Raw genomic sequence first — 15776 nt, forward strand, 5'->3', positions numbered from 1 at the left:
AGTATATGTTAAGGTGTAGGCCTCAGCAGAAGCCAGTTCATTAGATCCCCCAATTAATAGCCACCCAAACCCAAACTCTCCCTCAAACTTGAGGCCAAGACCAAACTGCCCCAGCACTGAATCTTATGTTTGCTTTACATGAGCAATCTAGCACAGGCCGCCATCCTTAATTAGTTGTAGCAATTATGAAGTGTATAAGGTAATGTATTAACAAATTACACTGTCACGCATGACAGTAAAGGCAAGAAATAATGTATAGTCACAAGCACACAGCTTAGAGAGTGAAAGACAATATGCTCCTTCATCATAAAAATCAGGTAAAATAGAGTAAGACATTAATTGCATTTAAATACCCTTTATATGCTACTGACCTAGTTCAAATACTTTTGCTCTCAGAATTCTGTAATTTTAACCTCCTGCCCCATCAGTAACCTGACAATGACTAACACTATCAGTTCTATGTCTTGAACATGGGGAGACCCCTACTGATATTACAAATCCTAAAGATGCACTAAGCATTCGGAATGGTGACACTTTCAACTAATCTGAAGCTGTGAAAGAAAGAAAAGACCAGACAAAGTGTGTTGGAAGATTTGAAAATAAATTGTATTATGCAAATCAAAGAATAAATGTATGGATTTCGCTAGAGGCGAGGTTCCCAAGTGGAAATCAAGAATTCTTTCACTAAATATACTGAACTGCCATAGAGGCTTAGCCCAATATGATACCTACTAGTGGGGTTACACTAGAGATGAGTCTGGGTAAGGAGAGTTTTGCCTGTGCTCTCTAGATTTCTTTGAGTAATTAGCAACAAAACAAACAAAAACAGAAAACAAAAAGCAACCCCAAAATACTCTTGGGGGACCCCCATAGGAGAAGCTGATTGATTGATTTGATTGATTGATTATTCCTTTGGTAAGCAATGAATTATCAAATTCATGAAGAATTGCTCATATGTTTTAAAACCCAGGGCAAGCCCTTGACTATCTCTTCCACAGAAGCATATAAAACCTAGGAAACAACGCTGCATGTGTTCGCTGGCTTTTGCAATGGTGCCGGCTGCACACTGATGTGCCTGCTTTGAGTGCAAGTTCCTATCATACCTACTGTCCCCTGTCAAAAAAAGAGGGTTTAAGAGAGGGAAAATGTTCTGCTCAGTCGGAAACACTGTAAAGAGAAGGAAGAAAGGCCAAGTGGGAAGTCCCATGCAGATCTGAGTACAGTAAGAGAACACTGGATTGCCAGTACACTGTAGTGTCAAGGAATGGAGAGAAGGCTCTCCATGTGACCATCTCAGGGTGGGGGTGGATTATTAAACTCAGTCTTCTCTACTCTTAGCCCATGTTAGTCTTTTCATCGCTAGCAACATTGCCTTAAATGTTTCCTATAATATCAGAGATTATGTGACACTTCCTCCTTTTTGAAGTCTAGAATTTTACCTCTTCAGTCATTATTTTATTCATGACAGCTAACATTCGACAACCTCTTACTGTGAGACAGAATTTATGCAAAGCGCCTCCTTTAACCTTCACAGTGAGCAAAAGTTGGTTCTGCTGTCATTCATCTCATAGACCAAGAGACAAAAATGTCAGAGAAGCAAAGTACAGGTGTGTCCTGACTTAACCGTGACTCGACCATGATCTTTGACTCGACTATGATCTTTTAAGTGTACTCACGCAACCATTCTACTTCTCTACCGTGTGGAAAGCAGTCAATAAATCAGAAGCAGCATTAACATTATTGTAAAATTAGCTTTGTGAGGTCAGGTTTGATAGCATGTGCCAGTTATCCTGGCAGGTAGGAGGCCAGCCTGAGCTACATTGTGAATCTGAAGCCAGCCTAGGCTACATGGCATATAAAGCTGGTTCCTGTTGTCAAGGCTCCGCCAAGGTAATTTTGGATTCTAACTGACATAGAAAGACTATGGGCATAAATTGTGCTTTAGAAGACCTGATAATGGGTCTCTTTCGAAATTTTGTTGCATATTTATTTATTTACTTTACTGTTTACAAGTCTATTTTTCTTGCCCAGGTGTAAATGAAAGGGTTTGGTTTTAGAATGTGAGTAAGAATCCAAGAATGCACTTGAAATACGAAATTAAAAGACAGGAGCCTGGTAGAGCTGCACATCCTAAAGAGGGGGCCGACCGTGATTACGTCACCTTAGAGCTGGAGGGAAGAGAGGCCGCATAAGGACCCATGCCTCATCAGCATCAAAAGCAGGAAAGCAGCAAGAACAGGATGAGAATCAGAGCCTGGTGTCTGATGCCCTAAAAAGGTGATCAAAGGCCCAGAGGCCAGGGATGACCATGACAGTTCCTATGTGTCATCTGTTCTTGTGTAGCAGGACTGTAGATCTGAGACCATCCTTGACCTGCCTAATGTAGTTCTACTGTCCTATTGGTCCTTTTAAGTAGTTGTAGGATTAGGGAGGATTGTTGGGGGTCCCAATTTAAGCTCAAAATCTCCATGTAAAGAAACAAGAAGTTTAGAAGGAGGAGAATGACATAATTATGATAAGATTATAAAATTACATAATTATGTTATAATCTCAAAAAACAAAAGAAATAATTCCAAAAGAAACAGGGAGAAATATTATTCTCTCAGGTGTCTGCTATTCTGACAAGGAAATCTGACAAGGAAGAAGTCACATACTATGTAAGGTCAAGTAGCTACTGATTAATAAACGAACAATAATGCAATTCCAGGTGAATCTAGATTGATTTCAAATATCCATTTAAAAAGACAGGCAGGCAGCTACAGGTCTCCAATGTAGCATCCACACTTGCTCCTCAGTTACGCCGAGAACCTCTAAGTTTGGAAAGGTCAGAGTTGGGTAATGTGAGTCAGAAGAGGCTACAAGTCTTTAGTTTTGCCTTATATGGGAAGTGAGACTCAATGAGGGTCTTTTTCAGTGGACACATTTGGATGACAGGGTGGGGACAGAGCAAAGAGAGGCCGGCTGTAAGGATCAGAGGTCAGGAATGGTAAGAGCAAAGAAGTGACAATGTGAGCAGAGGAGGCTTTAGACCTGTGTGCTAGCCTTTGCCCAAGCATGTATCAGTAATTCATTCACCAAACTTCAGTTTCTGAATATAAAAAACAAGAATGAGAGGAGATAATAATATAAAGTTAAGCTCAGATGATATATATATGTATTCAAATGTGATATTTTATATATATATCATCTGAGCTTAATTTTATATTTTAATATTGTTTATATTATGTATAATTCTACATATAACATAGAACATATAATATATAACATATAATGTATAGTGTATGATGTTTAATATGTAATATATATCATATAATTGCATATATTTGCAATTAAGTTTGATGTAATATCGTGATAAATATTACTCCTGTGTTAATCACTGGGCAGAGAGAGGGAATATGTACTTGTAAGTGAACTGGCAGTTGACTTATACTTCATCTGTGTGGACTGTGGTGTTCAGTGTTTTAGCTGTATTCACGACATGAACGTCAGGTAGTAAAGTTTATTTTGAGCGGTCTATTCTAGTACTCAACGCAAGGAATGCAAAATGAAGAAATCTAATCTTAATATATAAGCAAGAGCCAAGGTTAAAGCCCTTCTGAAGCCCTCCCATACCCACTCTGGATGTTGCAATGGAGCTACGAAGAGCCACATGGGTGACGGTGCGCTGTGCAAAGAGAGGGTGGGAAAGAAGAGAAGAGAAAATGGATGGAGTAGACGTTAGTTAATGATCACTCCAGAAAACGTGTCTCAGGCCCAATCCTACATGTGTAAGCCTGAACTTGGGCTATTGAAAGATTTAAGATTAGCTTTTACTGAAACAAAACAAAACATGAGGTAAATGGCCTCATTCACAAAAAGACAAAAGCTATCCTCGTATTGTACTAACCACAGATTTTACTCAGTTCTACCTTAATTTTTATTTCTGAAAAGACATTTAGGTTCAATGTGATCATTTCCTTAAAAATGCACCATCTCTTACATGAAAACTTAACTAATTCATATACTGTTTCTGGTTCTCTTAATAATAATCGCTAGCCATTAAGAGAACTCAGTATAAGTCATGCACCATTATAAGGCCTTTATAAATACGGTTGTATCTTATGCTCACAAAAGTTCCCATGATGCCCTGATGCAACATGGATTTGATCTATCTGTATAAATCAGACAAGTTTGAGAGTTAAATGAGTTAATATAGCCAAAAGGGTCTGGCATATTTTGAGTTCTCAATGACCTAGGATATGTAAAAGTAGCACATTGCAAAACACAGGAAACAATTGCTTTGCTTCAAATCTCTGCTCTGTTGCTTCCTCACTGGGTGATGAATGCTGTGTGATCCTTCCTAGTGGGTTCCTTTGGCTATTTCTCCTCTGTAGCAGGGCACCATGGAAACTTCTATGAGCATAAAATACAACAATATATGTAAAGCCCTTATAATGGTGCCTGGCTCATACCGAGCTCTCTAAATGTGTTAGCTACAATTATTAAGAGAACCAAACCAGTGTATGAGCTAGTTTAAGGGCTTTCATGTAAGAGATGTTAGATTTTTAGATGAACAACCACACTGAACTTAAATGTCTTTTCTGAAGTGAGGGAAGTCATAAGTAAAAGGCCATGGATGGGGCACAGAACTGTAAAATGCAAGTCCCCAAGACAGAAATAAAAAAGGCAGTGATTCAAAGGGGGCAATTCATGGACATTTATGGTCACATTCTCCTGATTGGCCAAGGGACATAGCCGACTTCCAGCCAATTTTCCTTCAGTTCACAGAAAAGCTCAGTGTACTTGAAAAGGAAGTAAGGCACTCTCTGTCCCTCTCCCTCCCCCTCTTCTTCCCTCCCCCCTCCTCCTCTCTCTTCCTCCCTCCCTTTCTCTCTCCCTCCCATCTTCCTCTTGGAAAAAAATATATATATATTTATTCATTCAAGGCCAACGTGGTTCTGCTCACTGAAAGTGTGTCTTCCACATATAATGCAAAGCTATCCTAAACAGGAGCCAGGTAACAAGCCTGCTAGGAGATGTCAGAACTCATTAGTTTTCCTGCGTTTCCCCCATAACCCAACTGCAGAGATGCTCAAAAAATAATACAGCTGACAAAACTGTGACCGGCAGACAGCAGGCAGGCTTGTTTTCATGTACTGGTGGATCCTTTCCGTGAGCTAGCTAGCTCTTGTCACCTCTTGAGTCCTTTTAAGTTATAATATCATGGGCAACCATAGTCACTTAGCCTTCTCAGACTTTAATGGATCAGACTCCAAACTTCAGAGTGGCTTTTGTGGCACTGGGGATGGAATCAAGGGTCTCACCACAAGCTTGAAATACACACTATAGCACTTAGTAACATCCCCGACCTCTGTATCCTTTTGAATTTGAGATGGCATCTCACCAAATTTCCCCCACCAGCCCTGAACTTGTAATCCTCCTGCCTCAGCCTCCCAAGAAGCTAGGCATGACCCTCCTTCCTCAGCCTTAAATGGAGCTAGGATTCCAGGCTTGCACCAACAGTTATGGTTGCAATTAATACTGTAAGTAGGTGATTTATTCCATCCTGATATTTGAAAGTCATAAAGTTAGAGTGTGAAGTTGTGGCCTTACCATTTGAATTATTCTGCATTTGCATCCAGTGCATGTGGCCATCGCCCACATCCAGTTTGTGAGCTGTCAGTCTTATAAAGGGAAATGGGTACAAGCAGCAGAGAAGAGAAGCGGCCCCTTCTCTATGAATTTACTCAATACGATAAAGAGGGTCCTAGCTCACTATATCAGAATTTTAGTCAATAAAGCCTAGGACTTAAGAAAAAAATAGTAATGGTATGTTGTGAATCTGCAGGAAGCCAAGTATTTGACTGAACAATGAAACACGAAGGTTTTAAGCTTCCATCATCATAAGATCGCCAACACAATAGGGGGGAAAGGAAATTGGGCTTAGTGTGGACTTTACGAGTTTTCCTCAGAAGCCCACATGGTCACTGAATGAGCATAGGCCAAAACCTACTTCCTAGGAAAATGTGAAAAACAGATGGGTTGATATTTTGAAAAGCGAGCACACACAGCCAAGCCAGTGTGAGTGTTATATGCTATGAATGAATGTAATGCCTTAAACTACCCTTTCTCGACACACAAAGAAAGATAACACAGACTCACTAGTTAACTCACCAGGTAGCAGACTATTATCCTAGTATCTTTACTCAGTGTGGAAACTGCTGTAAAAATATCCATTGCTCCCTGAGTTTGCTATAATGAGAGCATTAGGCACCTTCATTGTTCTTGCTGCCTGTGTGAAAAATTCTCAAGGAACAGGGACTGTGTGGGGTTAGAGGGAGGTCTCCTGTGTGCATGGGGGTGGGGTGGCGTCAACTTAAAGTTCTCGCCTACCATGTGGGTCCTGTGGTTTCAGTTCAGGTTGTCCAGCTTGTGCCTGCCTTGAGCTGCTAAGCTCCCCTGTCACCCAAATATTTTGTGGATGAAGTTTAGTTTTGCTCACAGGTACTGCCCTGCACTCTGAATGTTAGGTAAACCTTTGTCAAACTACAGTAAGTTACTACATCAAGGAGAACGTCTAAATACTGAAAGGGCCTTCACAAGGGAGTAAACTTTTAGGAAATGGGGGAGCAAGTTTTGGAAAGATATAGGCCAAGAGTGGTGCTCAGCTCCCAGGAGCACAGGGAGGAGAATCAGATTTGAAGTGATGGATGTTAATTTTAAGATTCCAAATTCCTCTAGCTACCACTCACCCCAGCTTTCTGACTACATAGGTCAGAAGATGTCAGGAATGGCCCAGGCCACAGCCATCAAGAGCCTCAAATGATACAGGATACCGACACATCAAATGTCAAATGGAATTGTGACACAGACGTAATTCTGAATTTATGTTTTAAGTGTTAAAAGCATCAGTGGGTCAAAGGGAGACACTAAAGACTTCCAATTTCAATATTGTTATTGATTGCTTTTGCTTTAATATACCAAGAATTTAAAAAAAATCTGTGTGGCCTAAGTACTTTCTGATCCAGCCCCTTCCACCTATGAAAATCTCATTCTTGGGTTTAGTTGTTCTTGCTTGTGCAAATGAAAAAGTCATATGTGAGAGACAGACAGAGGAACAGAGACAGAGAGATAGACCCTCAGAGACAGAAACACACAGAGATTGAGATTAAAACTGATGATTTCACTTTCAGATCGAATGAGAAGAAACAACAGACTCTAAAGGGAATAAAAACCATGACCCAATGATTCCTTTGGGTTCTTGCTGTTTTTGAATGAGTCTCCAAAGATGCATTGGAAAAATATTATACTGAAAATTTAAATGTTGATAATTATTTGGCGTTGGAGCCATAGGAAAGTATTTAGAGTCAGATGTGATCACAGGGGACGAAGCCTTGGGGACTGTGCTGATGCTTCAATAGATGAGAAGGTAGCCTGCATACCTCTGCTTTCTCACTTCCCAATGTCTCTGTATGTTAAGAAGCAGCCAGGAGCTGCTCACCAGAAGAGGCCCTGGATCTTACACATCCAGCTTTTTGTACTGTATGAAATAAATTTCCTTTGTCTAGGAATGAGTTGGTATGTGGCATGCTGTAATGAAAATGCCATAGAGATTAAGATAGCTATTTTATAAAGCTTAAAAAATAGAATAGAAAAGGAAATCAAAGTAAGAGCAGAACGGCAAAGGCTATAGGCAATCATCATACGTGCCCTGAGCTAGAAAGTGGGATAATTCGGATAAGCACATCATACCGATGTTGATAACTATATGTAACCTAGAGAAGATGTTGGTGAAGTGCATGGTCTTGAGGAAGCCATCTGTGAAATCATAATAGAACGTCAGAATACAAGGAAAACTGTCATCAAATCATTAGTATTTAATAGGCTTCCATTTACTGAAAGAGAAAACTGGGGCTGAGAAGGTTAAACATTCTGCTCAGCTAGTGAAATAATTGTACTAGGACACAAGTCCCTTTGGTCTATCCTCGGAGGAAGGAAACATTCCCAGGAGCAGAGGCAATCACAGTGTGACAAACCAAATCTTCCAACCTCTTTCTCCCTGCTCCCAGTGTGCCACTCAGCAATCTCTCTCTCTCTCTCTCTCTCTCTCTCTCTCTCTCTCTCTCTCTCTCTCTCTGTGTGTGTGTGTGTGTGTGTGTGTGTGTGTGGCCAAAGCTCTCTTCTACAGAAAACCATCCACAAACCTATCTCTGCTTTGACTCAAGTGCCCTAAACTCTAAACTGGGCCTGGGTTCTCTTGTCCTCTTCTCACAACTTCAACTCCATGATATCTTTTTAACTCCATAGGACTCACTGTAGTCTTCCCTTTTTGTCCTCCATTCTCCCTATAGCCTCCCTTCAGCATCTGTTGACAGGGAGAGTCTGTGCAAGCAGAGGGTACCTATCCCACTCCCCTGGAACTGCATGGGCCATCAGAGATAAATTCCCTCCCTCATCCTCACCCACTTACACCTCACTGCCCCAGCAGTTTCTCTCACATCACCTCTCTTCCAGGGCCCTAGGCCGGCTTTGGCAACCTTAGTTTGTCATCTGGGGATAGCCCACAGGATAATACTGACAGTACGGAGTACGCCTTATACCAATCCTTCCAGAGGGATGGTGTCTTACTGGTAGTGATTTGGAAAACAGTTCTAGTGGTATGCTGGCAAATATTTTAGTTTGTATTTATTTTTGTGGATATTTTCTATTTCTGGCAAGGAATGTTGATTTTTCCATCCTGGACTATCACGTGATGTCTTATTTTAAGAATAAAAAAAATGATTCAAGAAGCAAGTAAGTTGATTTTTAAAACTACGCTTTACCAAAACATGTCTTTAATCTATGCTGTCGCCAATTGTGCGGTGCACACACAGGTGTGGGCGGAACACTTGTGCATATTGAATCAGTAAATCTGAAAAGAAAGAAGACATAAGTGATGGTGAGCTGTACGTTTTGCCATCCGTTGGCCAGTCATCCTTTCCAGCTAGGTGTCCTGACGATTACAGAAAGATGATGCTCTCTTCAGTTAGGCATATGCTTTGGTTACTTACCCTGGAGTATGCTGAGTAATTTATAGTCACCAGCCAATCTTTCACACAGGGGCACAGGGCGATCATGTCTTAGGTACAGCCTACTGCAGACAACCCCATCAACACCAGGCCAACGCCCCTGAAGTCATGTTCCTCATCCCTCTGCATGCCAGTACATGCATGGAGTCGTGGAATGTCTCCGAGTTTAATGTATCCTCATAGACAGAAACGGCAGGGGCAGGATGCTCGCTTGGGTGTTAAGTCTGGGTCTGCAGATTTCCCCTACCTTTCTGCTGCAGCCCCCTTCCTTCCGCCTCCCTCCCTGACTAGCTGCATCTCAGTTTCTGAATGTTTTTGACCTTGTCATTTCCATGTTTTTGGAGCACAGGGATATTGGTAGGCGAATTTTCGTGGGAGAATTTGGAAGATTGAAGGGCTTCTTCCACATGTCACAGGCCAGGCATTCAGCCCTCATCCGTCAGACTCTGGGCACATTCCTTTGGGTAGTACTGTCTCTTGGGGCACATGAACATGCTTGTACACAAGGAAGCTCAGGAAAGGACACCAGAATCCAGCTAATTTATCTTCAACACGTTGACTTGTAAAGCCACACTGGAACTAGCGATGGAGCTGGCTCTCAGGTATACTAAACGCTTTGCACACACAGTCTCTTCATCCCATGAGAAATATAATTTTCCAGAGGTGAAAATGCCTTGTGGTCCTCACTTAAGATTAACTAGCAAAGTTAAAATTCTTCCTTTTCCCTGTCTATAAACCTAAATACTTTCTTTCACAAGCTGAGATTTTATTGAGGAGTAGAGTCCCCAGACATTCCAATTCCTCACACACATACCGTCACTCTGAAGACTTACACTGTGTTCATGTACCTAAATGAAGAGTATTGTTCCTCCTCGAACTTGCTCCAGTGATGTTCCTGCTTCAAGGTTGGCAAATTTCGTAAGACCTCACATAATAACCAAATGCTCACAAACCACCGACTCACAATTTTAAGCCACACACAGAACATACCCCAAATCTCAATGTTTCACAGCACATTATCACAACTGTTAGGAAAATCGACCTTATGACCAGAGCTGTTACAGTTCTGACAGAGCAAGGAACAAGGAGTGGTTTCCTTAGGAAATGATTCTACTAGAAACACCAGACCAGATATAACCGAAAATAGTCCAGACACGAATGCATGACTGAGACTCCAAGTTGCCATTTAGTTTGTTTTGTCCCATAGGATATGAAACTAGACCCTTCTATGGAATGTTATGGTGACCCCCGAGACAGTCACAGCCTCTCCTGATTCAGTATCCTGCTTCCGGTTGTACCCCAAAATAAACAACCAGCAAATGATTTAACCTCTTAAAAAAATATTTACACTTTTAAAATGGGACGAGGTGCTATTCCCTCACCTTTTAAAATGTTTCTTGAGCTACCAAAAAGCTCGCATTTACAAAAGAGTTGATAAAAATATTCCTCTGGATTGTACAAGAAGGGAGGCGGGGACCACTGACAGATGTGATGGATGCTTAGTCGGACTTGGCTTCTTTCTCTTCCTCAGAGGCTGGACTCTGGTTTTCAGTCTTTCCCTTTTCTGCAGGCAAATCCGTAGTTTGCTGGTCACTTTGCCTTTCGCTCCCCTTTTCACTCTCGTTTGCACTTCTCTCTCTCTCTCTCTCTCTCTCTCTCTCTCTCTCTCTCTCTCTCTCTCTCTTTCCCTCTCTCCCTCTCTCCTTCTCTCCCCCTCTCCCCCTCTCCCCCTCTCCCTCTCTCCCTCTCTCTCTTTCTTTTTGTCAGATAATTTATCCTTTCCGGTGGCCTTTTTAGGCTTCGCATCCACATTGGCAGGGGCAGGCTTGGCCCACAGCCTCGCGGTGCGGCGCCTGTGCTCCGCCTTTGCCACTCCATCCGCGCTAACCTTCCTCAGGATGGAAGACGCGTGGGAAGCCGGATCTGTCACGGAGCTGCACTGCCTAGCCACCACCACAGGAACTCCTATGACCCCCTAAATACATTTTATTGGTCAATAGAAAGTCTGATGAGTCCTTTGGTAAGTGTAAGCTCTAATGCCCTCTAGTGACAGAAGATTTGTTTCGTAGAGAGTGTCTGTCTTAGAGGGACTATCTAGGCAATCTTCCTTATTTAAGTTTGAAAACAAAATAGCAAATATTAAGCAACTACTTTTGGTAACAAAGGATTTCTTACACTAACCATAGCTTTAATGGTCCCCAAAGAAACTGAGTGTTGTAAGAATCTAGCTTTTACGAAAGCTGAGAACTGACTGGGTTAGGCAGTGTGGGGGTGCCAAGTTTCAAACCTAAAGATAGTCATCCCAGGAGTCAGGCAGAGCCCCAGGCTCCACCTCTCCATGCGGCTTCCTCTCAGTGTGAGCACCATGCTTTTCTCTCTGTCAAACCAAGGGACTTTTTCCACAACCAACTGTACCAATAGCACATCTCATGTATATGTATCCATCCCATTTCAAATCCAATGAGAAAGACTTTGTGTCTCAGTTGCTTCCAGAAAATGATGCCAAGGTTAATTCCAACAGAATGGGATATGTTGTTTTCCTGGGCCAAGTAGAGTCCCTGGTTCTAGGCTTGGTGTCAGCTTTGCTATGATGGTTAATATTCTCTGTCACGTTGGCTAGACTGTGGTGCCTGTACATTTAGTCAAACACTCTTTTTGTTTCTGAGACACTCTACTTTGTATGAAATTCAAACTAAATCCATAGGCTTTTTGTAAAATCATGGCCCTTAACAATGTGACTAGGTGTCCTCCAGGAAGCTCAAGGCTTTATGAAAAAGACTCACCATGATTGGGGAAGGGAGGAGTCCCACCAGCAGACAGTCTTTGGATTTGAACTATAGGTTCTAGGTACATCACACTGGACAATCATGTGACCTAATTCCAGAAGATCTATCATCTCTGTATCACCTCTCATCCATCCATCCATCCATCCATCCATCCATCCATCCATCCACTCATCCATCCATCTATCCATCCATCCACCCATCCATCCATCCATCTTCTCTTCTATTGATTCTGTTTCTCATCCCCTGGAAAGCACTGACTAAAAGAACCACTCATATAAGATAGTCAAGGACAGAGGGGATGAGTGGTTTTCCCAGAACCATCCTGGAAGTCCCAGTACTAGGAAGGAGGAGAAAAGATATAGGGTTAAATAAAAGTCATGATGTCCACTACAGCTGGAGATTATTAAATTAACTTATTGCTATTTAGATAAGGCAGTTTGGCTGACAGCAGTGTTTTAAAATATTAACTCCACTGAAGAAAGAACAGAAATATTGTTGGTAGTGAAAAGTTAAAATGTTTTTACTTCCCAAGCTACAATCCACAGACTACATGAAATTCAAGAGGAAGGGCAAAATGTAGATGCTTCAGTCCTTCTTAGAAGGGGGAACAAAAATATTCATAGGAGGAGATATGGAGACAAAGTTTGGAGCAGAGACTGAAGGAAAGGCCATCCAGAGACTGCCCCACCTGGGGATCCAGCCCATATACATACAGCCACCAAACCCAGACAATATTGCTGATGCCAAGAAGTGCATGCTGACAGGAGCCTGATATAGCTGTCTCCTGAGAGGGTCTGCCAGAGCATGACAAATACAGAGGCAGATACTTGCAGCCAACCATTGAAATGAGCCCAGAAAGCAGTGCTATCTGTTTACAGTAGGCATATACTTTAACTTGCATGGTTTAGCTTGAGTAAGATGGTACGACTGTCCAAAGCACTCCCCTCCTCCTGTGGCGTGCCTGAAGCTATGTGAAATATCACATTTCTTGGAGCTAGGGAGCAAGTTCAGTGGGTATGATTGCTTGGTGTGCAAGCATGAATGCTCCCATTTAGATCCCCAACATCCACTGAAAAAGCCAGGCATGGTCTCCTCCTCTACTCCAGATCTGTCTGGGGACAGAGATAAGAGGATTTATGGGCCACTAAGGTTGGTTAAGTGACAAAGCATTAAGCTCCAGTTTCAATGACATAACCTGTCTCAAAGGAATAAGGTAGCTAGTAATAGAGGACAGTCTATGACATGCATGGATGCACGTTTGCACACACACACACACATACACATAATACATACATACATACATACATACACACACACACACACACACACACACACACACCAATTGTTTGGGTTTGGTCTTGACACTTGAAGGGATGGTGACTCTTCAAAATGTACTATTAGAATAAAAATAACTTATACTGCCTTTGTCACTGTGATAAAACATTTATCCAAAGCAATTTAAGGAGGGAAGAGTTTATTTCCTCTTCCCGCTACTTGTGACAACTCCCAGACCACCATCCATCACTGAGCAAAGTCAGGGCAAGAACCTGGAACAGAAGTGAGGAAAACACACTGCTCACCTCAGATTTCTTTGTTACACAACACAGAGCCACTTGCCTAGGGGCGGCACTGTTCACCTTCCTGCGTCAGTCAGCAATGTTCTGATGGAAGCAGTCCTCATCTGAGAGACCCTCTCGTGAGGTTACTGTGTTTGTCGAGTTGACAAAAACTAGCCAGTGCAAAGTCTCCTCAGAATATCAACAAGGTTTGCTCCATCAATAGATATTCCTCCAAAGGTTCCCAAGAAAGAACTTCAGCGTAGAGCATGTATACTCACACCCTCTTAGATGATACAGTACACGTTAGCATATTAAAGACGACGAGAAATCACAGATGAGGATGCTCTATGCATTTTTTTGCTTTATTATTATTGTGTGTGTATGTGTAGTGTGTGGCATAGTTAACACACGTGGAGATCAGCAGACACCCTTTAAGAGTTGTCTTTCACTTTCTGATGGAGGTCCCTGTGATTGAATTCAGGCCGTCTGCCTTTCCTGGTAAATGCCTTTAAAGTAATTTTATAATCACTCACCTCGCCAAGTTGAAAAGTAGTAATGATTCAATGAAGCTGCTGACTCAAGTTCATACCAAAAGCTGTTGATTTTACCTAGAACTTGTGCTCTACACCCTTACTACCCCCCTCCTCCTTCTTTCTCCCTTCTCTTTTTCCTTCCTTTCCTTTCTGCATGGAAATTTTAATTTCAAATTGCTCTTCCCTTCCTTTCAATTTTGGAATACTTGTAGGAAAGCACAGCCTGAGGCTTCTTCATGGCAGTGACACCCGACAGGAAAATAATGCAAAGTGGTGGGGGGGAGGGGAGAGGAAAGAGGGGTGGGGGTCAGAGTGGGGTGGGGGGATATAAGTTTAGTGACACCTGCCAAACAGAATGAAGGAACAGAAAGCCTACAGGAAAGAGAGGAAAGAGAGGAAGGAGAGGAGGGAAAGGAGAGGAAGGAGAGGAAGGAGGAAAAGGAGGAAAAGGAGGGAAGGAGGGAGACTACCTAGATTCAGAGCACTAAAAACACTTCCAGAAAAGAGTGCTGCAGGATGCTCTCTCTCTCTCTCTCTCTCTCTCTCTCTCTCTCTCTCTCTCTCTCTCCATCTCTTGTGCGTTCATGTGTGTGTGTGTGTGTGTGTGTGTGTGGTATGTGGTGTGTGTGTGTGTGTGTGGTGTGTGTGTGGTGTGTGTGTGTGTGTGTGGTATGTGGTGTGTGTGTGTGGTGTGTGTGTGTGTGTGGTGTGTGTGTTTTGTGTGTGTGTGTGTGTGTGTTCTTAATTAGATGGATCCTAAGGGAGGAGGAGAAGTGGAAAGAGGAGGTGAGTACTCAGTGGATTTTGCAGACATTCTGACCCATAGAGGTGGAGTCCAGAAACCTCTTCCTGAACAGGAAACTCTTGGGGCTGCCCTTGAACAAACTTACCTTCTAGAAGAGCAGTTCTGAACCTATGGGGTTCAACCACCACAGAGCTCACTTATCAGATATTCTGCATAGAAGATATTCACATTATAGTTCACAACAGAGGAAAAGTTACAGTCGTGATGTAGCAATGAGATAATGTTATAGTTGAGCATTACCTCAGCATAAACTGTATTAAAGGGTCCAGCACGAGGAAGGGTGAGAACCACTGTTCCAGAACTTTCACACAACACTAAAGTGCTATCCACTTTTCCAAAACAACAGTGACTTTGAACAGTGTAAATGAACCAGAGCAGAAAAGAAGCATAAGAATTTTTTTTCAATGAAAATTGGTCAGGAAATAATCCATGTCAAAAAGAGGAAGTAATAACAAGGTCTAACAGAGCATGAGGTTTTTCCCTTTTATTGAAAATAGGCCCTTTTTTTTCTGATAGATTCATATCCTGACTATGGCTCCTTCCCTCTTCTCATTCCAGCTCCTTCTCCCCTCCCCACCCATCTAGACATTCCCTTTCTGTCTTGTTTGAAAGCAAACTGGCTTCTAAGGCATAATAAGAAAATAAAATAAGCTAAGATAAAACAGAAACTAACACACTGCAATTGGACGAAACAAGCAGAAGAAAAAGAGCCCAAGAGAAAGCATAAGAAACAGAGATGAGCTCATTTGCATACTCCGGAATCCCTTAAAAACACTAAACATAAGTAGATATTCAAAGGCCCTGGTGCTGATCCATGCAGGCCCTGTGCGTGCTGCTTCAGGTTCCCTGAGCCCTGAGGGGAGGGATTTGATGGAGACATCCCATTTAGGACTGAGTGTTCCAGTAGCTTTCTCTCTCTGAATAATATCTGGTGGTGGGTGTCTGCATTAGGAGTCACTTTATTAGAATGGGCGTGTTGTTTGTTTGTCTGTCTGTTTTTATAACAGGTATTTGGTTTTATCCCTAGGCCCCTAGGCTATCTACAC

The sequence above is a fragment of the Rattus norvegicus genome, chromosome 1 (assembly GCF_021556685.1).
Source record: "Rattus norvegicus strain SHRSP/BbbUtx chromosome 1, alternate assembly SHRSP_T2T, whole genome shotgun sequence".
NCBI lineage: Eukaryota > Metazoa > Chordata > Mammalia > Rodentia > Muridae > Rattus > Rattus norvegicus.